This window comes from Strix aluco, chromosome 1, assembly GCF_031877795.1.
Source record: "Strix aluco isolate bStrAlu1 chromosome 1, bStrAlu1.hap1, whole genome shotgun sequence".
Taxonomy (NCBI): Eukaryota; Metazoa; Chordata; class Aves; order Strigiformes; family Strigidae; genus Strix; species Strix aluco.
In genome coordinates, this window is record NC_133931.1 from 68,509,643 (window position 1) to 68,536,832 (window position 27,190).

The 27,190-nt window shown below is 38.6% G+C and overlaps 1 protein-coding gene across 3 annotated transcripts in view; it reads right to left on the minus strand.

Moving 5' to 3' along the window:
* The window catches only part of GABBR2 (gamma-aminobutyric acid type B receptor subunit 2), a 489,241-nt gene that overhangs the window by 434,870 nt on the left and 27,181 nt on the right, over positions 1-27,190 (minus strand). For 2 of the 3 annotated variants that reach the window (XM_074824235.1, XM_074824243.1), the window contains exon 2: positions 19,917-20,142. The exons of the other annotated variant lie outside the window; for it this stretch is intronic. The gene's annotated coding sequence lies outside the window, so the exon portion shown is untranslated. The remainder of the gene's footprint in view (positions 1-19,916; positions 20,143-27,190) is intronic. 3 annotated transcript variants of the gene reach the window in all.

The window sequence follows — 27,190 nt, forward strand, 5'->3', positions numbered from 1 at the left end:
GGTCACTCTTTCCCCTCTAACATTTTAACAAATAAAAGAAACCCAGCAGTTCAGGCACACAGTTGGTTTCTCCTCCTATCACAGGAGGTGACCTTATTAGACTGCCACATCAATGACTCTTTGATGCATCTCTGACCCTACACTGTCCTGATAATAAAGCAAAAGCATCAGTAGCCACAGAAGCTATGGATAACCACTATGCCATGTTTCATATACTTACAGTAACATTTTTTATAAGCTACCACTAATTTCTGAAGTTAAGGCTTTGACTGTGATGCTCACCTGGCACTACTGCAGGCCCCTTGCATGAGAACTAATTGCTTATAATATTCTGTGTCTGGTTACAGCCCACATGATAGCCCACAACAGTACAGGACCTCTCTTTGCCCTGGGGTGAAGGACTTCATTCCTTCAAGATCTTTTCTTCCTCATTTACATCATGATAAGGTAGTAGTAATTCAAGTGAAGTGAATTACACAAAGTAGAGAGGACCGTACCTGACCTAACAGATCCCAGCATACATTTAAACCATTTCATGCAATTCTGAGAACAAGACAGAAGGAAAAGAAAATGATAGCTACTCTTTGTCCTGTCATACTTGATTCAGCACACAGCTCTACTATATTCTACTTCCATTCTCTTTCTATAAGCTCAACACAAGTTCATACTGAAAGCAATTAATTTCTTCTGTGATTTCTCTGTAAGTTCATTATTACATCTACAGGCTTCATATACTTTAATAAATTTGTTTTCATGACATACCTACAGCAAGAACAAATTATATCATCTTTAACATTAAAATAAGGCCCAGAGAGGTTAAAAAAAAAAAAAACTACACACACTTACTACTAATTTTGGGTGCTCAGTTTGAAAGTGCTGAAAACTGCTTTTTCAGAAGACTTGTTTCATGGTACTCTTCCATGTTCAAAGCCCAGCTACTATTAACTTCAGCTGCAGCTGCAAGTACTCAGTGCTTCTGCAAATCAAACACTGAGGTCTCAAGTCAGCAACCCAGAAAATGAGAGCCACCTGTGAAATGCTGTGTTTCTCTGCCGTGACTAGCACTGCATTAGCAGAAATGCTTCTTCACAGCTGTTCAGCTGTGACTAAGACTAGGCAAGATAGCTGTTTGTTTTGTGGAGTTTTTTTTATTTTATTTTTAAAGAAAATAGTAAACTATTTACAAACTCAGGTTGAATTCAGTTAATATGGAGCTTGACAAGTGGGAAAGCTCTACAGACCTCTTCCCTCTGAAGCAGCCCTGGCTGAGGGGTGGAGAAGTACCTGGAGCAGCCAGCCCTGCTGCTGCATGGCCATCAGCATCACAGAGAGTTTGGCTGGCTCTCTTTCTGTGAGAAGCAATCACCTGCCATCTGCCCTTTCTTTCAATGAGAAAGCACGTTGCAAAGAGTTAGTTTCAGCTCTTGGAAGTAATTAATATTTCCTACCTGGGAACAACTTCCCATTCCACTGCAAAGTAGCAGTGGTCTGAACTGAGGTAAGCCACGGAGCAGGAGCTTGTATAGCCCTGTTGGCCCCTTGCCTGCAGCACCTAGTATGCACCATACCCAGCAGGAGCTGTGCCAGCTTGCAGGTGCATGGCTTTGCTTCAACACAAAAATTGCACTTGGGCCACCTGAAAGTTGTGAGCTTCAAGAATTCAAGAGCCACAAAAGCTCGTGTTCAAGATACAGCAGTGATAAACTAGTCTTTCCCAGGTAGCTGCCCTCTGGGGGAGCTCCTCTGCTGATTCTCTCCCTAAAAGGAGAAAGAAAAAAGTTACGTTAGTTGGATGTAAAGTCTGTAGAGGTTTTTAGACCACTTTACAATTCACCCATGATTTTATTCAGGTGATATTTTTCATTTCATGATTGCCTTCAAGATACTTCTATGCTTTGAATTTTATTTTTCTTGCATCATTTTTGCCAAGGCTCAAGTCTTCTAGTAAATAAACTATCCTCATAACCAGGTCATAGGAATAATTCAAATGACTCCCTAAGGACGACAGCTCAGTGTTTATTCTTTCAGAATTATGGTTGTAGAGGTACATGACTTGCACTTCCATTGTATATAACCTTGCTGCCACTCACAGTATTTACATCTCAGCTATAAATCTCTTGTCTCTGTTACTTAGCGCTGGCCAGTGCCTCTGGCCACACACAAGGAATTACAGTAGTAAAATTGGGCTTACTTCTGGCAACATGCTGGAAGTAAAATTTTCAGAGGAATTATTTTTGGATCAAGTAGTCATTTGAAGTTTATAAAACCACATGATGCTGCATTATCTTAGCCCCTTCTATTTCCAATCTTTTTATTCATTTCCTTTTTATTCATAGATATAACAAAATTTTGTAAATACCACTTGCATAAAACATTCAGACTAATGAACAGCAAAGCATTATTTTATGCTAGTAGGCTTCTGTCCTTTACATTAATAGCTTTTATAAAGGACATTTTTATTATTTCTCAGATTGTTTTTACTGAAATACAATGACATTTTTTTCAGTTATAAATAAAAGGTTTACAGTTAGCTTTATTCAGCTCTTTATAGGACTTTGTTTTGTTACTTTTTTAATAGTTGTCAGGCTGCATCTCTCTTGGTAAGTTGTCTGGAATGATTTTTATTGCCTTAACTTGGTCACCTTGTCTCAACCCATATTGCTAGGTACCTGCTGAACCAGTCACGTGTACACTTGAATCTGTCACTTGTTCTTTGTGCTAGAAACCAGTCTTCCATGTGTGTCTTCTTGTGCCCTTCGGACCTTACCTCTGGTTTTAGATGCTAGTTGTGTTCCTGGTTAGCAAGAATATTTGAAGTCCCAGGAGTCTGGCTATCACTGCATAGTAATATTTGATTTGCTACCACTGGCTTGATGCTTGCAATCACATTTTCAGCTGCTGCTGACTTCAAAGCTTCATTTGCTAGAAACAAGGTTGTCCGTATATGGTGTGACATGAGCTGTACTAGAAGGCTGTCTTTGCCTTCTGCTGGTGTTTTTCTCTAGTCTACTAACTCTTTCTACACGCTTTGTTATTCTGATATGCTCCCGCTTACCTATCCCTCCTCATCTGGAGGAGGTGGGGGGGAACCAAGAAAAAAAACCAAACAAACCCAAAGCTTTTAGCTGTCGTGACAATTTTTTCTGCCTTGTCATGGTGGAAGCTGTGCTGCAAAGATTAGATATGTTCAAGCTCGTGACAAGAAAACTGAGGCCCATTAACTGTAATAACACTCGACACCTTCTGTTGTTCATTATGCTATCAGGTTACAATCAAAAATTTCCTCAGCCAAACGTTACAGTGTCATCTGTCTACGTATCTAACCCCCCTGAGGCCTTGTACAACTAAGCTAATGTCATTGGCACTACTATGGCACTAAGAAAAAAAGCAAAATGTCCTTCAAAGATAGGTGCATCAGCCAAAAGGCATCCAGAAGGTCAAAAAGTAATTGTTTTCTTTGTAAACTGTTGCTTGAAAGTATTCTAAAGGGAAGCATCTAACACGGAGTCTCTTGCCTGTGTGACTGCTAGCTTTTTAACAATTTTCAGTTAGGAATAATTTAATATGAAGTGGAAAATCAGTGAATCACTAGCTGTGAATTTACCTGTGTTTCTGTAAAAGTTATTACACTGTTGATTCCATCTGAAGATCATACGATCTTATTTTAAAGCTTCTGTTTCCCCCAGGCTATCAATTTGGTTTGATTTCTTCTTCCAAAGACACTGCTGTTGTAATATTTCTGCAGGGGTGATCTCCAAATGCTATTTTCAGGCAAATCACTTCAAGCCTTTGCCTAATGTATCCAGGTTTTTATAAAGGACAACCTACATTACAGCATGAGGTCATAAATGTTTCTATATACAGCAGACATTCATGATTATTAAAGTCATAGGCCTGAATATCTGTCTAGTACTGGTATCAGACTATTACCCCACTCATTCTTCTCCCTCCATGCATCCTGGCAGATTTTAATTTCTTAACTCTGAAATTATGTCCAGATCTTTATTTGTAAAATTACTTTTTCTTCTTTGTTTCACAGCTCCACCCCAAGGAGTAAGAAGCTCGTGGGAGTTGAATTCATTTCCCATGTAACATACACTTCATGTTTGCTTCTGCTAATAAGGGAGTCGCTGTTTAATCCAGCCACTGTACAAGCAGAGTTACAAAGATGTCATACAAGGACTGCCCTTCCGAACAATAGGATTACCAGCAAGCAAATTGTTTTCCTGTTGCATTTGCACAGATTAGCCACATTGGATATAGCAAATAGTACCACAAAGCAAAACAAGTTATCTACATTGCATGACAGTCATTGCTTCCAGAAATGTTATTTTATCAAGGTAAAGAGAGATGCTTATAAAACTATTTTAAATAGTTGTAACTTGACCTCAAACTCTGCATCTGCAGTAATGTAAATACTGTTATTTACTGATTTATAAACCCTAATTTGCACGATATGTATATTCATATACTTTCAAAAAGATGTTGAAATGATAAGGAGGAAAACAACAGGCAGCGTAGCAGTGTTTTGTACTCCTAGAAGATAAACATCACATTATCCTAAAACATTTACAAATAAACACTTGCTCTGATTTGGGAGGGGAAAAAAAAAAAAGAACCACAAAAAGCCCAAACCAAAACAACAACAACAAAACCCAAACCACATCTGCCTTGGTAAACTAGGTTCACCTGTCCCTCACTGCAGCAGCTCGATAAGAACTGAGCCACTGGGTCAGCCCAAAGATCTGCTCAGGCCACTAACTTTTATTAGGCAGTGTCCAGGATACTTTAGAAGGCAAATGTAGCTTGAGATTGGCTTTGGTATATTTCCAACTGGAAGGTGACAATATACTGAGTTCCAAAACCCATTAAAATCTTATTAAACTGCAGTTAAAACTTTTTAGGCATAATCTTTCCTCTTTTCCCCTTTCAATCTCATTAACAGAAAAATTTTAGATGGCCAAAGTTAGTTTGATTGAATACGTGTGTTAAAACATTTTTCTGTGAAGAAGCACTGAAAGAGCAGTAAATGAGTTTGTAAGATGCATCCATCGCCATCCAACCCATGTCATTTTAGGGTGGGATGGGGCCCAGGATGTGCGGTCCCCTCAGTCCTCTTGTGCTCTGGTTTCTGGTGGAGGGAGAGCTGAGCAAAGGGCTCCATGTATTTTACCAGGCTACCCCATCTGTGCAACTGCAGTGCCAGTGCTGCAGAACTCAAAGCAAACACACAGCCTGGGAGTGCATTACTGTAACAAGAGTCTTTGCTAAAAGATGTAAGTAGCCTCTTAAATCAAAAAGCTGTGTTACCCTCACTTACAGCACTACAGACTCTACTGGGATGTTTGAGGAAGTGGAGAAAGCACTGGTATTGTCCCTTGTCTCAAAAAGAGCCATGAAACCGGTACCATGGTCATTAATTTAAAAGAACTTCCCATCTCAGGCTTCCTATGAAGATTCTGCTTCTTCCAAAAAAATGTAATCTGGAAAAGTTATCTGAAGACTGTTTTCAGTCATCTTTTTGTTCAGTCACTTATTTTCACCAGCAGCTAGAATTAGAAATCAGCACTTTAGTGGCCACTGAAAGCAGTCAACCAAAAAACATAAAGCTTTTGTCAAGCGGAGATTTCAACAAATGAGAAAGCAATATTTAAAAAAAACCCAAAACCAAACACACAAAGAAAACTTTTTAAAATATCAGTAGTTACTATTGCATTGGAAGCATCAGTACTGAAGATTTTTCTTCTATATTAATTGTTTGGCTGGTGTATTCAAATTCATCTAACTGGGATGCATTTTCTGTCTTTTGGAGCTGGGGAAGGGGGAAGGTTAGCCTGAAAGCTACAGAGACTGCTACATCCCAGGTAGAATCTGTATCAAGCATTCAAAATATATTTTAGTGTATACAGCAGAGAAAGGGATGATAGACACAATTTTCTAACTACATATTTAAATGATTTTATTTTCATAACTAGCACTGGAAGTGTTAATACAACATATTGATTGTAAAGTTACGCTCTGGAAAGAAATAATAGCCTGACACAGATGACCCCAATTGTCGGAAATCATCAAGATAGCTGAGAGAGACAACTCTGGGCCTGCTTCAATTTTATTGTTATCACAACAGCAAATGTAGTCTTCACAGACCAGTCTTGGCCAACTCAGTGACTCTGAGTTGCAGCAAACTGTGCCCAGCCTCCTCTGTCTCTAGGAAATTTTTTCTGTCATTTCTGTCACTGGCGCTTTGGTCCCTGCTCCTCCCCACAGCCTCCTGGATGCTCTCGCTGCTCCACAGGTTCCCTGCCTCTTGCTGCCACCCTGCTCCAGGCAGACCTCTGTTCACCTACACCAACAGGAGCCGCCTCCCATGTCCACCGAGGTCCTGCCCAAACAAGTCCTTCCAATTGAAGGCAAGAGAGAAAAAATTAAACAAAACAACCAAAACAACAACCCAGCACAAAATATGCCATCAATCATGCCTCCCAGTGAGGTTTTATTCCATCCCCTTCTCATCTACTACTTTTTCAGTCAGTGCAACTGAGATAGGTAGTTGGTTTTCTTTATCGATCCCTCCACTTGATCCAGAAATTCAACCTTAACTTATCCCTTCCTCTATCCTTCTCTAACTCTTAGCTCTTCATCTTTCTAGTCCTTCCTTACCCTACAGCTTATTCAGCTCAATATGACTCTAAACTCAGTCTTCTTCTTACTCTTGATTCTGCTTGGCCATTCAGTCACTTCTGTATGTAAGATTTTGTGTCACGTTGAATTTTGCAGGATGTGAGATTGATTGGAGTGTTCTGTCACATAGTTGGATAAATAAAATTTCAATACTGTAAAAAAAATTTTTTGTCTTCCAGAAAATTATGTTTTCTATGTGTATAGGGGGGAGATTTTTCCCTGTAAAAATTGAAATTTTTACTTTTTGCTCTGAATCCAGAGTTGGGGGAAATATGTCTGAAGTACAATTTCTCCTTCCACCCTCCTCTCATCAAGAATATTTTTGTTTAATTATTTTTTTATTATTATGGCTAGCTCCTATTCTCACTCTTACTCATGTTACCTTATTCACTGTATAAAATATGGGGCTGGGGGGTTCTCATTTAGTGCTGTTACAGTTTATAACTCATCAAATAATTCAATAAACAGTTAATGTATCAAGTCTTTGTCTCCTCCCTGCTAAGAACAGCAACCTTTTATGCCCAATTGTCATCTTCCCTACAAAAATCTTCATACTTCCATTCATTACATTACAGAAAAATGTCTATGCACAAGAATACACTCTTTCAAATACTTCCTTTAAATCTGTCCCAACAGGACACTTACAAATCCTTACACATCTGTTAATCTGTTTAACTTTTTTTCTTCCACTAATTGCTTGTGCTTTTCTACCCATTGGCTGCATGCCACCATTATCATACATCTTGTACCAAGAGAACAAGATTTCTGGGATAGGAACATCCTTTTGGCTACTAAAGTTACATCATATGAAAAAGCACTCTTTTCAGGACCTTTCTGGTTATAAGATGAAAAAAAATAAGCACTTTCGACACCAAGTCCTAAACTGTTTTGTAATTACAAGCAGATTTGACCCTTCTTCTTTATGCAAGTCATATTTCATTTAAACCCCAGTTCTGATGTGGTTGCTCACAACGAATATATTTCTAAAGGAAACCAATATCCTTTGAAGTTGAATTGAAAGAAAAAGCAAGCAAAACAGGAAATATATTTCCACTTTTTTATTAAAATGAGAGCTGTTGTAAATGTCAAACTGGACAAAGGACTACAAAGAAAGTCAAGAGGTTAGAAGCAGTTATAGAAGAGATTCTGCTCAAATACAATTTATACAGAAGTTTACATGACTTACAGACAAAGTTTGTGATAGGGTGCATCTACTGTTTTCTTAATATTATAATGTGTACTGTACAGAATTAAGATGGTTTCCACAGTTACTATTTTTTGAGTAATAAAACATCTCAGCTTTAAAAATACAAGTTTTTAATAATATCACCATTTAATTAGACAACTAAAAATGGGTGTCAAAAGTAGTAGTGAAGGAAATCCCTCAAATCATCTTCAATACCTGTGTGAGGACTAGGAACATCTCTTTTGGAAGAGGTGGAAGGCAATCTGCACGCACAGAGATACCACAAATCTCCCCTGTGCTGTTCTCCCTGCAAACAGCAATGCAAGAGATGTGTATGTTGCAAATACTCATGAGTCCACAGCCAGAAAGCAAAAATGAAACTAGCCTGCAATCAACTTCCGTGTTGCCTTCCTTCTGCAACTTAATCATGTGAACTTCAACACAAGTCTGAGGAAGAAAGGCCTTGCATCTTAGTCATTTTTTACAATTACAATAAAGAAGACTCATGCATTGACTTCTCACATCTACATAGTACTGTTTATGCTGGCAAGGCTTCAAGAAAGAATACCCCATTTTTTGTGGAACTTGTAAGAACAGCATTATTTTAGAAAATATCTTACCATATTTCTCAAACTTTTCTCAAACACTCTGACATGATGCAATTAGCCTGTAACATAATTAGATGCAATTAGACTATAAGAGGGAGGTTTAGACTGGACATTAGGAAAAAATTTTTCACAGAAAGAGTGGTCAGACAGTGGAATAGGCTGCCCAGGGAGGTGGTGGAGTCACCATCCCTGGATGTGTTTAAGGGTCGTTTAGATGTGATGTTGGGGGATATGGTGTAGGGGAGAACTTTGTAGAGTAGGGCTGATGGTTGGACTCGATGATCCCAAGGGTCTTTTCCAACCTGAATGATTCTATGACTCTATTCTATGACTCTATATTATTCTCTTCTGTTTGGCACTGTATCTGGAATACTCTATCTAGCTTTGGGTCTCCAGCAAAAGTCCAGTTACCAGGTTGGTCAGCAGCCTGGAGCACACAGTCCACCCAGCATGGAGGCACTGAGGGTGCTGGGCTTGTTTAGTTTGCAGGAGAGCAGGCTGAGTGGCAACCCAATAGTACTTGACAAGGAGCCACACAGATGACAGTCCTGGCAGATGGTCTAACAGTGGGCAATAGCTGCAGACTGCAGCCTGGGAGATTCAGCTGGACATCAGGAATAATGTTTTCCTAGAGCAGCACTGGGGCAGGTGGCCCAGCGAGGCTACGGAGTCTCCACCATGAAGACTTTTGAGATTTGGCTAATGGAGCTGTGGCTGACCCGCTGCAGTGTGGGCAAGAGTGCTACTTGGAGCAGGAAGTTAAACTCAATGACCTCCAGAGGTGCCTTCAAACCAACATGTCTACTATTCTAATAAAGTGTAGGCCTAACTGGACAGAGCTCATACTATCATATTTTAAAAGAGACTCCTGCCTAAAAGTTAAGTATACTACAAACACCTACTTGCAAATATGTTCAAAAAGCTGATGCAAATGTCTCCTGAAGTATTTTTGCTTTAAAAATTTTTTAGTATTTTCTGTACATATCTGCCAGTTTAACAGTTTTGCTGTAGTCAGTTCAGCTTTTGTTTGAATTTTTCATCCAACAGCACAAGGTAGGAAGGGACCTAAGAGAATATTTAAATCCATAAAAGGTGCTATACAGCTTGACTAGTAGTTACACCTGAAATATAAACATACCTTACTTTTGACTAACCCTAAAGATACACTTTGAAATGTGGGCACTATCTAACTTTAAGAACTCCGTTTAAAATTAAAATGGAATAAAATTGTTCTGAACTGAAACTGGAGTTATACACCTCCTCATATTGATCCTCACTGAGAAAGAGCTAAAACGTATTTATAGCTTTGAATGGTAGTACTTTCTCTGAAGACTGATTCAGAGATTTACATAAGCGGGTCTACTCACATGCTTAAAGCCAGTTCTCATTTGTGTTTTCTACCCTTCACTGCTTTAATTTTCATTCTTCTTTTTAAAGGGGGGGGCGAAGAGACACAAATTACATTTCATTCCAGTCACATTGTGGCTTTGCCATCTATATGCTATTCAGATTTTAAAATACCAGAACAACCCACTAGCATAAATCCAAACAGTATACATTTGCTATTAATGAAAAAGGCTAGAAAAAATAAGAAGCGTGTGCACTGTCCCTGGAGAAGCAAGGAAAATATTATCATTTTCACATATATTACCTACATGCTACCCCCTGAAACAAAACAAAGCATAAGTACACAACAAAAACCTTCATGCCAGCAGTACTAAAGGTTGAAGAATACTCTCTCTATCTCAGAACCCTCTCTGGCTAATATCTGTCATCTCCCCAACTCCTCCTGAACTTGCTGCTTCTTTTCCAGATCACATAGCCTCTCTATGAATTATTTGAGGGTCCAGGCTATCCAGGGGTTTTCATGTCATACTACATCTAAAGGAGTGTTGATAATACACATTCAAATACTCTTTTGAGGGGAAGAAGGAAAGAATCTGCTCATCTTGGGACATCCATCAAGGTCACCGTTTCAAGGAATCTGAAGGAAACCATATCCACACCTGATGGACACTTTTATATAGCTTCTGTACTTTTTTTTTTCTTTCCAGTACCATGGCACTTGAGATTCAGAAAAGAAATCTTTAGGGAGCTGACTGTTGTACCAGAAGCACGGGTAAAACTGGACAAAAAGCGGTGCTAGGAGAGGGAGCTGATCCTGTATCAGGCAACTCAGAACTGGGTAAGTTGTTGCGAGCTGTCAGTAACGACAATGTAATGGAAGCTTCCTGCCTTACCGAGCATCACTACCATGGATACAGAAAATATCTCAATCCAAGTTTTTTGGCTTTTTTTTTTTTTGGCCAGTAAAGTGCTTGCTGTGCTTCACTGCTGAAATCACATAAAGTTCTAAAACCATGTTGCACTGCAGCTGCCAGACATAATGATGGAGTCTGATGCATAGCAGTTCAGCTGGAAACTGCCAAGGGACAAACAAGGAAAAAAATCAGTGCTGCATTTGCAGATACTCACACAATTGCATGTTGCATGTAAATGGTTCATTTTCTATATATTTATTTTCAAATATTGCAATATTAACCTAAATTGTTTCAATTATAAGCTTGACATTCTCTTCCTTGTCAGGCAGCAACACCTTTCGATACTTTCTGGTAGCATGCACTAATTAAAACTTTTTAAAAAAAGTTTATATAGGAAATATATAATACATAACTAATATATATATAAGTATTCTATACATCTTCTTTAATGACCTGGAGCCTTATGTCCCCAAGGTACATCTTTGCCAGTGCCAAACAACAATCAGCTCTTCTGTGTGTGCTTATGTTTACATATTTTAGCAAAAACACCAACAGGAACACTTTTTTATTGTATACATCACTTCAGAAATGCAAATTAAGATATCCACTTGGATGATGCAGGAGCTGGAGTATAATCCACTTAATGATACATTTTAGCAGTGTCATTTTTTTCCCCAAATTAATCTGATGGGCAATTCTAGTACAGAACAGGAATGCAGTAAATTATCCCACCTCCACCTTACAGATAATGGAGCAAATTATTACCCATTGTAACTGAGTTTTAATTTGTTACAGCAAAAGAAGACAATTACAGGTCAACCTGTCAATGGAGTAATTTGAGCATCTGAAACTAGTTGACCTTTCTGGTACGCTGTTCTAGGACCAGAATCGCTCCCCTGCTAAGCAGCAGCAGATGGCCAGAGCTGTGCGGTTCTGCTTCCCAGTGAAAAGTAATTTGTTTTTCAGGATTGTTAGGTATGTGAAGAAAGAAGATGCAGGCAAGCCCTTATTTAAGAATCCCAGCCCAGCAATAAAGCATGTCCACAAAAGGGGCAAACGAAGTAGCTGGCTGCTTGGGGATCGGCTTAATCAAGTTCACCTGTGGCTCATGCGGCGGCTTGGACTCCTACATTAGCCTGGAGTGTCTACGTTGACCAGAGCTACCCAGAAATGCTCATCATAGCATGCTGCATGCCAGAAACAGCACATGCCAGTGTGACAGCACAAGAATGAGAACTGTGGAAAAGAGCATTTGATAGAAAATACAAAAGCAGACAAACATGAAGAGGGAAAAACCATGAAGTCAAGAAGATGAAAACATTACAGGAAAAAGAAAACTTCATTTTGTAACAGTGACAAAAAATAAAATTTTAAAACAAAACCCAAGGTTGTGGAAGAACGAAAAAAATCTCTTAAGCTTAGCTAAATAGTTTTCTCTTACACATTGTGGATTCAAAATAGGAAATCTGGAAGAAAACCCTACAGTAAGAGTGTTACTGGTCAATTTCCAAAAGCCAAGAACCAAAAATTTTTTTTACTTCTGTCCTCATATATTAAAATACAGGATCTGATTCACTCCACTATTAGTCTGGTTTTATTCTGTTCAAATTTCTTTTTGCCAGCATGAAAAAGGAATAACCCTGGGGTATTAAAGGAAGCTTCTACAGAGGAACACTTACGCTATCCCAAATAACTGAATCTATTTTTCCCTCGATATTCTTAAGGCATGTGGTTTTCAGTATCAGCAGATCACTTTACTGACCACCTTAAATATGAATTTTCTGGAATGTTTATGTAGTATATTGAATACAGAATGACAATGCATGAAGAGTATGTACTCATATCTTAGGTTGCCCAAAAAGTACCTGATGCTAAGAAAAAGATTCATTTCTGGAGGTAACTTTTCAGAAGTCTGTAGCTACTAATAATCTGGATATTTTCTTCTTTAAGCATGCTGCATCTTTTTAATGTGATGTGAAGTTATGCTGCCATTTGGGCAAATGGCATTTGTTAATATGGTTGTTGAGTATTTTTTGAAGTCAAGCAGAGCAGGTTCCCTAAAATAACTTGTTTAAAATGAATTCATATTCAACAGTGCTCATAAATAAACAGAGCTTAAAAAAAATCCACTCATTAGTGGTGAGTGGGAAGCCACTAATTCCCTGTTGTAGGTCCTAAGCCAACAATTCCTGCTAGTTTTAGGCTTTCATTTTTAAAGCTATTAAGATTAATCCTTTTGAAGCAAATAAAGCATTTGAAAAGAATGTATGAAAACCAAAAGAGTGAGTTCTTAATTCTGCAAAGACCTTACGCACTACTCACATTTTTACCAAATTAAAGTTTCTGATCAATTTTGCTGTTATTCACTTAAAGATATCCAAAGAAAAAACTAATTATTGATACTCCTAATATTCCTTAGACACATGCACCTGATGTGCATACAACATGAGATTAGTTAAGAAAGAGGCAAAGAAATTAAGGTCTTGTATTGGAACCTCTTAGCTCTGATACATGACCTACACGCTAGCGTTAAGTCCCTTGTTTACACTTAGCCATCCATGTAAGAAGCTAATCTGGCTACATGCACTTTTGGCAAACTCTTCCCAGACCGATTAATAGATTTTCCAGAAGGAGGTGTGAACCAAACATTTGTGATCTGCTGGCAATACTTACTGGGTCAAAAGTCCAAAAAGTTTTGCTTGTTGGAATGATGCATCAGCTTAAATTTATGCTAAAAATTCTTACTATCATTGACTTCATAAGGCATTGTGACCCAAATTATTGCTGTATGTTGAATCCCTTGCAGAGTGCTCACAGACGCTAATCTCACTAATTCCTCTTGTGCATGCATAAGACTTCACTTAGTGTAGCTCAAAAAAGCCTATCTGTACTAAATTAAATTTGTAACGCAAATGTCCAGGATATAATGATCAAGCTTAATATACATTACATCTGGTCTTAATAACAAAAGACAGAAATAGGCTATAACATAAACTTAACCTATTCTATGGTTAGTAAATATGGCTTTTGGGGAAAAAAATGTTGTCAATCACGTGGAAAGTTTGTAATCATGTATATGTGTACGTATACATATATGCCTACACACACACACACAGATGAAGTGCTCAATCTGAAAATTAGTCACCCAAGAATTATGCAGGCAGTTCATGTTGCTTTAATTAAAAACTTTTGCCACACAGGTAGCAATTGGAAGAGTCTGTTTCAGGTCTTCACTTTAAGAAAATTCAGAAATATTGCAACTGAGGAGCATTAAGGTATTACATACAGTCTTCGTCCTCTAACTTGGTTTTCTTTGCACATATGAGCCATCTGCTTGGAGGAAAATGGGAAAAATGTCACTTTTAATAAACATACAATGCCTGTGGCAAATTAAGATTGTATTTGACAATCCTACAAAAGGAAGAGGAGGCAAGTTTGTTAATGCTGATTATCTTCCAGATCTTCAATAGATTTTCAACAGCCATTAAAATAGGCATCTTCAAAGAACTTGTCAGGGGAAAAGTTAAATATGGTTATGCGGAACAAATTCCTTCATACAAAGATTCTTTTTACATGGTTCCTACTCAGAATCATCGGTCTTTCTGCAAGAAGAGGATAATGCTTTGGATCGCATTTCCTATTGCATTCAAAATCATTATTGTTTCATTTTGTGACAGTATTCTCTTAATTGTCAAACATTACATGTCATTTTGCATTTCTTATTGTCTGAGCAAACACGTTAAACTTTGTATTTTAAATCATTCATCTTGAAAGCAAAAGCATACATGGACTTTAACAGACTATGCAAATACAAAATTATGCCAGAATCTGGTAACATATAATGAAATTATTATTAATGGGTCAATTTTTAAAATCAGCACAAAAATTGTTATTGTTGCTAAATAACTTATGCCTTGAGAACAGAGCATAGGATATAATGAATTCGTGAGGTCTCATTATGCTACATCTGCCAAAACCAGTATTCCGTCTTCTACCAAAACCTTTGATCTAAGTTTTACTATAATTTCCACTTTATAAAAGAATTTATCTTTCTTATACATTTATTAAAATTAAGGTTGCATTAAACCAAAATAGCAGGATGAGAAAAATGTTGAAACCAGCTCTGGTTCCACGTCATCTGTGCATCTGGACTTAGATCTCTGCAATCCAGCCAGCAGCCAGCAAACTACTGAACAGCAGCTTCTGGAAAGGACAACTTCTGCCCACAGTACACCTTGCTTGCACTGAAATTGCTCCCAGAACAGCAGAGAACAACTGGGGAAAAGATTTCCCTTTGGCAAAGAACCTGACTAAAACCACTTCCATTTTAAAACCACACTGAAATTCCCAGAAAATATTCTCAGATCAAAAGCAAAACCTGCATTCTCAAAAAAGATATCCTGGACCTTCCCAAAATAGAAAGACAAGTTTTCTGTTGCTGGCAGGTGAATTGGTGCAAGAGCCCAGCACTGCAACCTGCTGATGTAATTGCTCTTCTAGCAGCTCAGTGAGCTTGTACTTCTGATGCCAAAAGATCCAGGTTCAGCCTCCAAAACCAGACCTGAAGGAAGCTTCACAAGGAAACTGCAAAGCAGAAGCCTACTGCCCCCAAGGGCAGGGGCAGGCATAAAGTGTTCCTGGAAAGATTTTAACTTGTAAGGGGGCACAATGATGCAGACACTTTTGGATGTTGCTGGTACTGTCAGACTTGCCCTCTGTTCTCCTGAGTTTTTGGTCTGCACAATACATCCTTTCTGATAACCAATGGATTATGTATGTCCTTGCCATTCTCCTTCCATCATCAGCTCACCTCTGAGTGACAGAAATTAGGAGATTCCCTTTAGTGGCAAATAAACTCCAGTTTGGTCCTCTAATACCTGTCTTTAAAATTACAACATTCTGGACACCAAAGCTGCTTCAAAATACAGCATTCTAACTGCATACAAAAGGAAACCAAGTTCTGGTCAAAAACAGAGTTGTAACCAACTTTGAACCATCTTTCTGTATTAGCTCACATATACGTCCAGAAAGAAAAAATATTCTAAACAAGTTCCTTAAAGGTGTTTGAAAGTCTGAAGCCAACTCTGACATTATTTTATTTTATTTTATTTTATTTTATTTTATTTTATTTTATTTTATTTTATTATTTTTTTTATTTTTATTTTTATTTTATAATAAATGCTACAATATATTTATACACTATATATCGTGTATATATCATACTGTTATTATATTTTCTGACATATCAATATATTAGTGAGAAGACAATACACCATTAAGTGCATTATAAATGAAAAAAAAAGTTCATGAGAGCAGTGTAGCAAATGCCTCTGCATAAACCTCTGGCTGCCATATCTACTCTCTGCCCATTACTTTTGTCTTATGGGTAAAGAAACACTTGGACCTTCTACGCAGCTATCTGGTAACCTTCTGTATTTTTCATTTAGATAACATTAAACTTGACTTAACAGTAAACACATGACTTTCCATGATAAAAGCCATTTCTATGGAGATGTAGAACTTTAAAAGGTGGTGTAGTTAGTCCCTGAGGAAGAGAAGTGTCTTTTGTGGTATAGAACTTTATATAAAAATCAATACAGATTAAGACAATTATGCAGATCAGATTATAAAAAATAATTTGCTGTTTCACACAGAAAAAAAACCCCGCCTTGCGCTTGGGGCTTCAGTTCCTCCATCATCAACTAGCACAGTATATGAATCACACTCATGTAATTCATTAGTCTACATAAAACATGAACCTTCAGCAGGAAGCGAACAGTTGCCTCTTTCAATGAGACAAGAGGCAAGGCACAGGTGACTTCTTTTTTCTTCCTTGCTGGTTTCAGGAGGTTTTTGTGTTTTAACCAGTTTTAACGTTTTAACCAGTGTTTCTTACTGTTCATTCCTCAATGACAACACATGTTGCCCTAAGTCCAAGACACTATGAAGTACTGTTCAGGAGCAGCAACAAAAAGTAAGCCCTTGAATACGGTTTGTTTGGGACATAGTATTCATTAGCTACATGGACAGAGAACGAAGGTCTCCTGTTTGTCCCGTTCTGCCAGGGATTTAGGGCTAAGGAAGAAAGGTTCAGGGAAGGAAGCCCTGGCCTGAGGTGTTTTTACACGACTAGGAACAGTGAGATGGGTTGTGGACAAATGACTTTTGCAGAGCATCATATGATAGATTAACAAATGGGAACAGGTATGAAAAAATACACAGAAGAAGAGTAAATGATAACTATAAACTTACCCTAGGTCCTAACTTGGGATCATCACTCCTCTCTAGCTCCCCCACCTCTGCTAGCCCACAGCTTGGACTTTAATGGACAGAAACAGAGCCTTTGTCTTTTGGCTTGAGGAGCTGGGAGTTTGCTACTCGCAATTGGGAAGCAAGAACTGTAATTGCTGCGTATGCAGTCAGACTGTATTTTCTATTTGAGTATTATGTTGTTTTGGTCCTCTTCTCCACAGAGAACAAGGGAAGATCAATCTAGCAGGACTTTTTTGCTTGACAAATGGTTTTGTTCATGATTCCTAAAAAGATCTAAAACCTCTCTACAGAGGCAAATGAATGCAACAGGCACTGCTTGAAAGACATGGAATTTGCAGGTATCAGGCAGCAGCGAAGATGTACAGGATAAGTGAATGTACCTATTAAAAACTTTGGAACAGAGCTGCATGCAACACAAATCAGAGTAGGCACAAAGAATCTCAGAAGAAATTAAGTGGGAAGGGAAAGAGAGTAGAGATAAAAGCATTTATATGTATTTACATAGATTAAGTTGGGCATATTGACAACAAGCCAGTATACACTTATGGAAGTGGCTGGTGACGACTGATTACAGGAAAAGGAGGGGAGGAAAAACAGAAATTTGCAAGTGCTTCTAGGATGTATGTGTCCATGTAACAAGACGGAATAGCTGAAGAGAAGAAAGTGATTTGTCAGAGCCACACAGAAAATCTCTTTAGGAAAACATCACTTGATTGGCCCCAGGGAGAACAGAAGTTAGATTACACATGCATGCTCTATCCTATGCAATGGGGATAGCACTAAAGAAATGGATATATAGAAATAGATAAATAGCACTAAAGAAATGGAAAACTGACTTCAGCTCTGTGGATCATATAAGCTATTTTTTTACTGTAACTTTCTCACACATAAACCTGAAATACACTAAAATCAAAATTTTTGTTTTCAGTCCTCATTACTGTTAAATAAACTTTATTTAAGACATGCTTTGCATGGAGACTTGACCTACTCTTCTGAAGAAAAGTGCTTAAGCTTACAGAGTAAAGTGGCTTGAAACCCATTCTTGTATCTGCCCAAGTGCCCATAGTCAGAAAGGTGCCATCCCAACACGCTGCAAGAGGCAGAGCTAAGGGATATTGTTAAGATTAGAAATAGGCAACATAGAGACAAGGATCATTTATTACCTACTATCCTGAGACTGGCATCATCATTTTTCTGTCCATGTCCTGCCTTCTTGCTGTGTGACAATCTGCCTCTGCTGTGACTTGGCTACTTGGGCAGATCACTTCTCAGCCCACACCCTCTGATGTTATCAACCTTATTCAGAAACCTAGGAATAACATCTCTACACAGACCCATCAGCACTACTTCTAAATGCGGTGGTGCAACCCTTCTTTAGGCTCTTTCAAATCATAAGACCCATGGCATGGCTCTTCCTTGACTGGCATGCTTAATCAGAAACTTACCCTGGAAAGTTCTGAAGAATAAAATGATTTACACATCCTCTATTCTGGCTAACATTTCCAGATCTACCCAAGCATGTCTCAGAGGTCCCTGTTCTTGCAAACCAGCCCCTAACAGCATTCCAGATCTTATTCTTTCTTAGGACAAACCCCCAGCATCATGACAGCCTTCTGTAATCAAACTTTTGTCTCAATTTTGTACCTCCCTATGGTTTGTTTTAACACCACTGCAGAACTGCCCAAGAACTGGTTTTGTGTTCATCTCCAGAGGCAGCAGTCCAGACGCATATTAACCTGTGTCAGCCACTGCAAGGGTTACACGCTTATTTATTTAGTGCATTTATTTCTCAAAACCAACAATTGTATGAAAGAAAAAAGAAAAAAATAATAAAACTATAGATCTAGTTTCAGGATAACACTAAAAAAAAAAAAACCAACAAACTCGCTGGTCAAAATGTTATGTTTGGTCTACTCCTCACTCTGATGCACTCTCTCAGTTTAAAAGTATGTTGTTGATTACCAAGTCATTTATACTAGTGCCTTGTTACACCTATGAAGATAAACAAATATATTTGTTAATGTATATAGATTTCACTGATGCACACATTTTGTTCCATAAAAAGCCAGCAGCTGGATAGATTGCTGCAGCGCTAATGGAAGAACACTGTTCCTTCCTCTTCCCAGTTTCTTAGTTCTAGCAGGAATCTCTCATTTGACCTTGGGCAAGGCATTTAAATTCTCTGTGCCTGTGTCTTCTCATCTGTAAAATTAAGGCTATAATGCCTACCTACTTCACAAGAGGGACAGTGTTAAATTTAATGTATTAATGTTTTAAAGTGTTTTCAGACAGCTGGATCAAAACCACTACAGAATGTAAGTTATTATTAAATTATGCTTCACTGAGTTAATGCTGTTGCATTACTGTATCTGATTAAATAAGGAAAAATATTCAAGTGACACCTCCTGGATTTTTTTTATTCCAGAGGATGAAACTGATGTTCTTTCACCAGCCTACAGATGGGCTTGAAGGCTTATTCTGGAGAAAGAAAGAAGGCGAGGAAATGTAGCAGTCAACCGAAGTGAAAGAGTCCTGCAGAGCGGATGATTATGAGGGCATTTAAAGCAATTGTGAGGCAGAGCAGAAGGCAACTGCGCCTTGTGCCCCACTGTGACACACCAGTCTCTGGTAGAAATACGGTCTCCGTTCATCTCCATGCCAGTGGGACAGGAACACCCCCTCTGTACCATCGCATTAACTACTGCATATGGCCTCCGCTCAGAGTAATGAAGTGCAAGGTCTGTAGCCTGGAGTCGCTTTCCTGGTGGAGCCAACCAGCTCTCAGGCACAGTTCAGAAATACTTTTGAGTCTGTTCAGTCGCAGCAGCTAATCCGTCTATGATGAACGTGGCACATAAAAATGTCAGTTATAAAAAGGGGGATTTATCGCAGGAGGGTTGTTCATACCTGATGCCTCTCCTACATCTCCTCTTGACCTGATGCGCAGATGCCTGGTCTTGTCCTGTGATCTCACATCAGGATCTTGTGTGGGGGGAAGGGGAAGGAGTGTTTGGAGCAAGAGCTGCAGGAAGATGAGAAGGGTTTTTGACAGCATGTTGAGTTGGATGTTGTACTGGTGTTGATGCCGCTGGTCCCAATGCCATCAAGGCATTTCTTGTGGATGACAAGGAATCTAGGAAAGTAGTGATTAACATGCATATCAGTGTGATTGACAAGCTATGTTGTCTTCTTTGTGCTAATGTATTGCATGGACAACACCTATTCTAGGCATATCAGAATCAGCATATAGAGTACAGATTTAAATCAGAAATATTTAGCATCTTTCCCAGGAAACAAAGAAAATTTGTTTGATGGATCTATCTGCTCAATTGACCATGGAGATCAGACTCTGTCTGGTGCGGGAACGTTTTCACCTCGTGGGGTACAAATGGATAGTAGGCAGCATTCTTTCAGATTGCAGAAAGACCAATTCATTTCCTTTCCCATTCCTCCATCCCCAATTTATCACTCGAAAGGCAATAAAAAATAAGTACAACATCAGGTTTGATAACCTTCTGATAGTAGTGTTCTATTAAACATACACAAATTAGGGAACTTGAAAAAAATATAAGCAGGGACAAGCATACTGTCTACCTTTCAAATCTGCCAAAACTGAAATAGAGGTTGCAAAGTAAGGCTGTATATATTTTATGACTTTTCTGACACCATGCTGCATACATCAAGGTATCCATTCTCTCTTTTTCTTTTTTTTCTTATCAGATCTGCAGAGAGGCTTGACTACACGTTTTATTAAAATACCAGTCAAAGATCACACAGCTTTCTAAACAACAATGATGCTACTTCAATTTCTTGAGAAAAATCCATGGGACATGAAAACTTACCACAAAAGCAGTGATGCCACTTATGTTTGCTTGAATCCCTGCAGAACTGCTGCTGTGTAAAATGTGTGCAGTAGCTCCTAAGATTAACTCTGTATGTTTACTTTCTGTTGGTAGAAACGCTCCTTCTCAATCTTCCTCTCTTCACCAAGGCACAAGTCTTTCACAATGACTTTGCTTTTTTTTCTCCACCTCACATTTTACAAAATCTAAGCCAGTCAAGCACCTGAAGGTGATTTCATAATGACATCTCTTTTATTTATTTTCTTATTTGGCTCACTGGTAATTTTTAAGTAAGTCGCTGGTATAACTCTAACACACGATCATCCAGAATCAGCCTCCTGCTGCCAAAAATTATCTGTGTCCTTTGATTGAAAGATCAGTCACTTCCTTTGGCATTTTTATGCCAAATGTTAACTCTGGATCATCTATCAGCAGCAAAGAGGTAACATTTTGCATTCTGTTACACATGGAATAGGCTACTTCTGAATGTAACTCATATCAGATGGTTTAGTGTAAGGATCTGAATAATGATATTCCTGAGTGGTAAGCATGAAAGTGTATTGTCAGAATATCCTCAACTAGGAGATCACTACCTGACCACTACTGCAGCAAAACAGTTTTCTTCCACCTCTAATTTCAGTGACACCGTATCTTCTAATATTTACAAGCCTATTTTACAATATCCAGTCTATGTCTGCAAGCGAGGCTAGCTGGAGGAACAATGATGTGATGTATGTGTGAAAGCCATTTACCCAAAATAAACTACAGTAAAATAAAGTATGCTCAAAAGTATAATTTAAGACTACCATTGTCATGAGAAGATAAAGTACGTAAATTTGTATTTCATTTAGGAATAGTGCAGCAATCAATGTTTCCAGTAATATTTCAAGTGACTAATTCAGCAGGCTGTTGCAGGGCAGTGTGGCTGTTTATGTAAAAAGCTAATTTCCTGATATTTTTTTTATGCACAGAATATAAAACCTTATAGATAACCATTTGGCTAATTACAAGGGAAATGTGAAACAGCACTGTGTGTGAAAGAAAGGTGTAGTGAAGGAAAGCAAAAATTAGACAGAACAATTAAGCAGATACAGTGAAAAGTAAGGCAGGGGGTTGGTGTCAGAGGTGCAAAGAACCAGAGGAGGTGCAGAAAAGATGACTGCCCTCTAAACAGGTAAACGTGTAGCCCCCTGCTGTGGATTTTTTTTTTTAATGATCTAGAAATGAACTGATTCGAGAGGTTTCCACGTTTCACTACTCCTGGCACAATAAAACCCCACTATATTTAAAAATTTAAGTTCCACAGGTTGAAAGGTCTGTTCTGTAGTTTTTAATCTTCCTAGCTGTTTCACAACAAAAAAGGAGAGGGAACACGGGGTTGTTTGTTCCGTATGATGCAGCAAGTACATTTATACCCCTGGCATTTCCCTTGCTTTGGCAGCTCCCCCACAGAACGCCCTGTGCATGGAGAATATAGAAGCAGCAGGACAGAACATCACAGCAATCACAAACCTCCTGTGTATCTGAAGCTGAGATAGTACCTCCAGCACTGAAGCTAAGAACAATTTCAGTGACATCTGGCTGAATTTGCCAGATGTGAATATGTGAATTCATGCATGGTAAGACAGGAAGAAATGCAGATCTCCAGTGAATGAGGTGTACAACATTGAAGAACTGAGAAGAAGTGGCAGAAATTAGTCATAAAAGACATAAGCGAAGAAAAACATAGTAGGTTCTTCACTGACCATTTCTCAATCATACTTTAGATATAAGTGAAAGTTAATAGGTCTTTGTTTTCACCAGATGACAACTTCTTATAAGAAGTACCTTATGCATTTAAGGTAAGAGATCTTGACTCTCTCTATATATAAAATAAATAAAAATACATAATGATTAAGATTTAGTGATTCTCTGGGTAGCTGATGTGTTATAGCCAACATAAATATGTGACAATTGACACAGAAAGAATTGATGGTCCCAAACCCTCTCTAATCACATTTTTGTTAAAATATATGTACCATTGTCAGTAATGAACAAAGATATAGTTAACCCTTTACCTAAAACTGAGGAAAACTGCCAAATTAAGTCACATGCATCAAAGACTTAAAGACAAGTAAGGAAAGTATTTATTAACTTTGTCTATTGCTAAAGCTGGAACTCTGCACGTCTCTATTGAATTGTACCTATTTTTTCCAGACTGTTTCTTGAATTCATGAAGATCATATTAAATTTTAATTCCATCCCTCAGCTAACACCAAGGAAAAAACATCAACGTAAATTTACAGATTGTGTCCTGAATTTCTGTGCAGATGTCAGGAAGAATATGTTGCATTTCTATTCTTAGATTCCAACAGAAATATTCAAAGATTATGGCCCCAAGTTTGCTTGTTTCTGACTTTCAGAAGGACTTAAAATATATTACTCTAAAATACTTAATTCACTTCAACAGCTATGGAAGTCCTACCACAAAAGCCATTTGAAGCTACAGGATACCACCAGAAGTCAGTTACCAGACCTGTTACGTACAGAGTCTTCAAGAAACAAATGAAGCAGCCCCTGTTTCCACAGACTCTTTGTTTTCGACCAGGCCTTCACCAGACAGGATACATCTATAGGTTTTCAGGCAGAATTTCCTTCACACAATTTTGTGTTTGTTTTTTGTCTCATTGATACACCCCTGTTTCACTCTCCAAACACTGTCCATGCAGGCTCCTACCAGACTTGTGTAAACCATTATTAAATTCTCATCCTGCAGTGCCCCACATAAGAAGAGTGTTAGATCCCACCTTGGATTATACCAGATGATGGCACCACCAGTGCCATATAAGAAGCACTGTATAACTCTGTAGACTTCTGTGGCCTATGAGAAAGCCCACGAGAGTATTCACCTAAGCCACTGCTTGCAAACTAACACATGCCGGTGGTGTGGGCTCCCCTGTACAGAGGAACTGAACAGTACTCGTCTGATGATTCAGGATGATGGGAATTTGACAGCTGCTTCTCCCCAGGACTACATGTTGTGTGAGAATATACTACTGCTACTACTACAACTACTACTCCTCCTCCTACTCCTCCTACTCCTACTACACCTACTACTGCTATTACTGTCAGAAACAATAAATACATAATAATGATCTTCCTTTATATTGAAATGCCATTCTTTCCGATTTAGAACAACACTGACTTCCAGACTGGAGACTCTTCTATAACTACCAGAAAAGTTATTTTCTTTTTTTTTCCTATAAATTATCTTGCTTTCAAATAATAAAGATTCCACTTTTTTTTTTTCCTGATGTATCTTAAAAATTCCAACCTAAATACATTTGGAGTCTCATGATGAGTAATTGTGATTCTACCACTGTTAATTTTACATACAGATTGACATTTGAGTCAGGTTTAATATAACAGATGAACCCGACTGCTGAGTGGTTCCAGTTATGTTAAGATGTTCAGTGACTTGTAAAAGTTGTAAAAAAATTACTTCTCTGGCAGGCTGAGGAATTAACAGCATACTGAAACACAGAACTCTTCTCAGGTTGTTTGCTTTGTTGGGGTTATCTTTTCATCCGCCTGTTATTAAGAGAACTTGTTCATCTGTCAGATGACTGTTGCGACAGTGCAGGAGCAGTGAACAATTCACTCATTTACTTCACTGTGATTTTGCAAAAATATTTATGGTAAAATGCAGATTTGTATAAATACTGGCAAAATGCAGGTTTGCTCATAACTGATTAACATAATTCCTTTTTCATTTCTACTGTTCTTACAGAATTCAAGTTATATATGGATTATAAGACTGTAATGTCCTTCCTTGTATTCATTTCACTATGCACTTCTCTCCCTTGTCTTGCCATTTGTTTAGGTGTTGGGATTTTTTAAGCTCTACTATTTCACGTTACTAACACTTTGCAAATTTTTAGCTGAAGAGGCAGTGGGGTAACGTGCATAACTTTGACTTTTTAACATCGTTAAGTTAAATCCTTAGAAATTCCAATTATCTTTCAGGTTTCCTATTAAATAGTAAATCTAGGTAACCTCATACTTAGTTCTTATACAGTGGTTTTCACCATGAACAAAGCAGGAAATTATCAGTCTGCCAATACTTCAGATATTCCTGAAATTTTTTCAATGCTTCTCACTCAGGGTCAACTTAGCTCATCTTGTCAGACAATCACAGAAGCATAGAATGGATGAGATAGAAAGGGACCTATGGGGATCATCTAGTCCAACCCCCCTGCTCAAAGCAGGGTCAGAAAAACAAAGTTGTCCAGGACTGTGTCCAGTTATGTTTTGAGTATGTCCAAGGATGGAGACTATACAACATCTCTTCATCCAATGTTCAACCAATCTCACAGCAAAAACAAAAATCTCTTACATTCAGATAGAATTTTCTGTGTTTCAATTTATGCCCATTGCCTCTTGTCTTCTCAATGGGCATGAATGAGAAGAGTCTAGCTGTTTCTTTTTTACACCCTCCCATGAGACATTTATAAACATTGATAGGTTTTCCCTTGACCCTTCTCTTCTCCAGGCTAAATAATCCCAGCTCCCTCAGACTCTCCACACACGAGAGGTGCTCATCATCCTTGCAGCCCTTGGCTGGACTTGCTCTTGTAAGTCCCTATCTCTGTTGTACCGGGGTGCCTGGAACTGGCACTCCAGATGTGGCCTCACCAGTGCTGAGTAGAAAAGAAGGATCACCTCCCTCAACCTGTTGGCAACACTCTTCCTAATGCAGCCAGCCCAGGAGGCCGTTGGCTTTCTTTGTCACAAGGGCGTATTGCTAGCTCATGGTCAGCTTGTTGCCCACCAGGACCCCTAAGGCCTTTTCTGGAAAGAAGCTTTCCAGCTGGTCAGCTCCGGTGTGTACCGGTGCCTGGTTTATTGCTACCCGGGGGTAAGACTTTGCACTTCCCTTTGCTGAACTTCGTAAGGTTCCTGTCTGCCCATTTCTGCAGCCTGTCAAGACCCCTCTAGCACACCCACCTGGTATATAGGCCATTTCTCCCAGTTTTGTATCATCTGCAAACCTGCTGAGGGTACAGCAAGATAGTTCAATATGGTAGTTGCACTTTACCTTCATACTAGTGATCTACCAGATATCATCTGTTTTGCCTTGCCTTACATATGGTATTTCAAAACTAAATTTTAAACTAAATTTTGTATGTCATGTGCTCCAAACCGCTTAACTATCTTGGTAATCCTCTGCTGGACTCACACCATTATGTCAATGTCTTATACCCAAGAGCCCCAGATTGGTTCCTTTCAACCAAATCTTGTTGAGTTCCCTTTTAATTTATAGAGCCCTGACTCCAGTCATCAACCATTCTTCCAATCTGGTGTCATCGACAAACTTGCTAAGGGTGCACTCCATCCCATCCTCCAGGTGAATAATATAGGCACTACACAAATTCAGCTCCAGTGTCGGTCAAACTCTGAAGGACACCATTGCTAACTGTCCAGTCCTCTCAGTCTATAGAAGGAATATATTTAGTTAGAGGGGCAAGTTCTAACTAAGTGATATGTTTTAGAACTGAAAAAGAGTATTTATAATTTGTTTGGAGCACATGTCTTATGAGGAGCAGCTGAGGGAACTGGGGTTGTTTAGTCTGGAGAAGAGGAGGCTGAGGGGAGACCTCAAAGGAAGCTACAGAGAGCTGGGGATGAGTCTCTTTAATGAAGTAACAATCAATAGGACAAGAGGTAATGGCCTCAAGTTGTGCCAGGGAAGGTTTAGACTGGATATTAGGATGCATTTCTTTACAGAACGGGTAGTTAGGCGTTGGAATGGGCTGCTCAGGGAGGTGGTGGAGTCCCCATCCCTGGAGGTGTTTAAGAGTAGGGTCGACATAGCGCTGAGGGATATGGTGTAGTTGGGAACTGTCAGTGCTAGGTTAATTGTTGGACTAGATGATCTTCAAGGTCTTTTCCAACCTTGATGATTCTGTGATTCTGTTTTTCTATTTAAGGAGCTGTCTCTGTATTTTTTCTGACCCATAAAATCCATTCACTGTAGCAAAGTTTATAAAGTATTATTACACTACATTTCTATTTTCAGAGATTTTGAGGACTCTTTTCTGACCAACTTCATTCTTTGTTTATGAATTACTTGCTCTGTTATGCACACAATTTCAACTCATATTTCTGCTTTAGCACAATCAGACCTATATGAATTGCACACTGTTACCAGAGGTAAATTTAAAAGCCTCTTAGGAAACATGCTCAATCTCTTACCATTATAAAGATGAAACCCAAAATAAAGTTTCATATAAAAAAACTACATTCATTAAGGTAAGTCTGAAGTTGTTAAAAAGGTGTATTTCTTCAAAGTCAAATGGA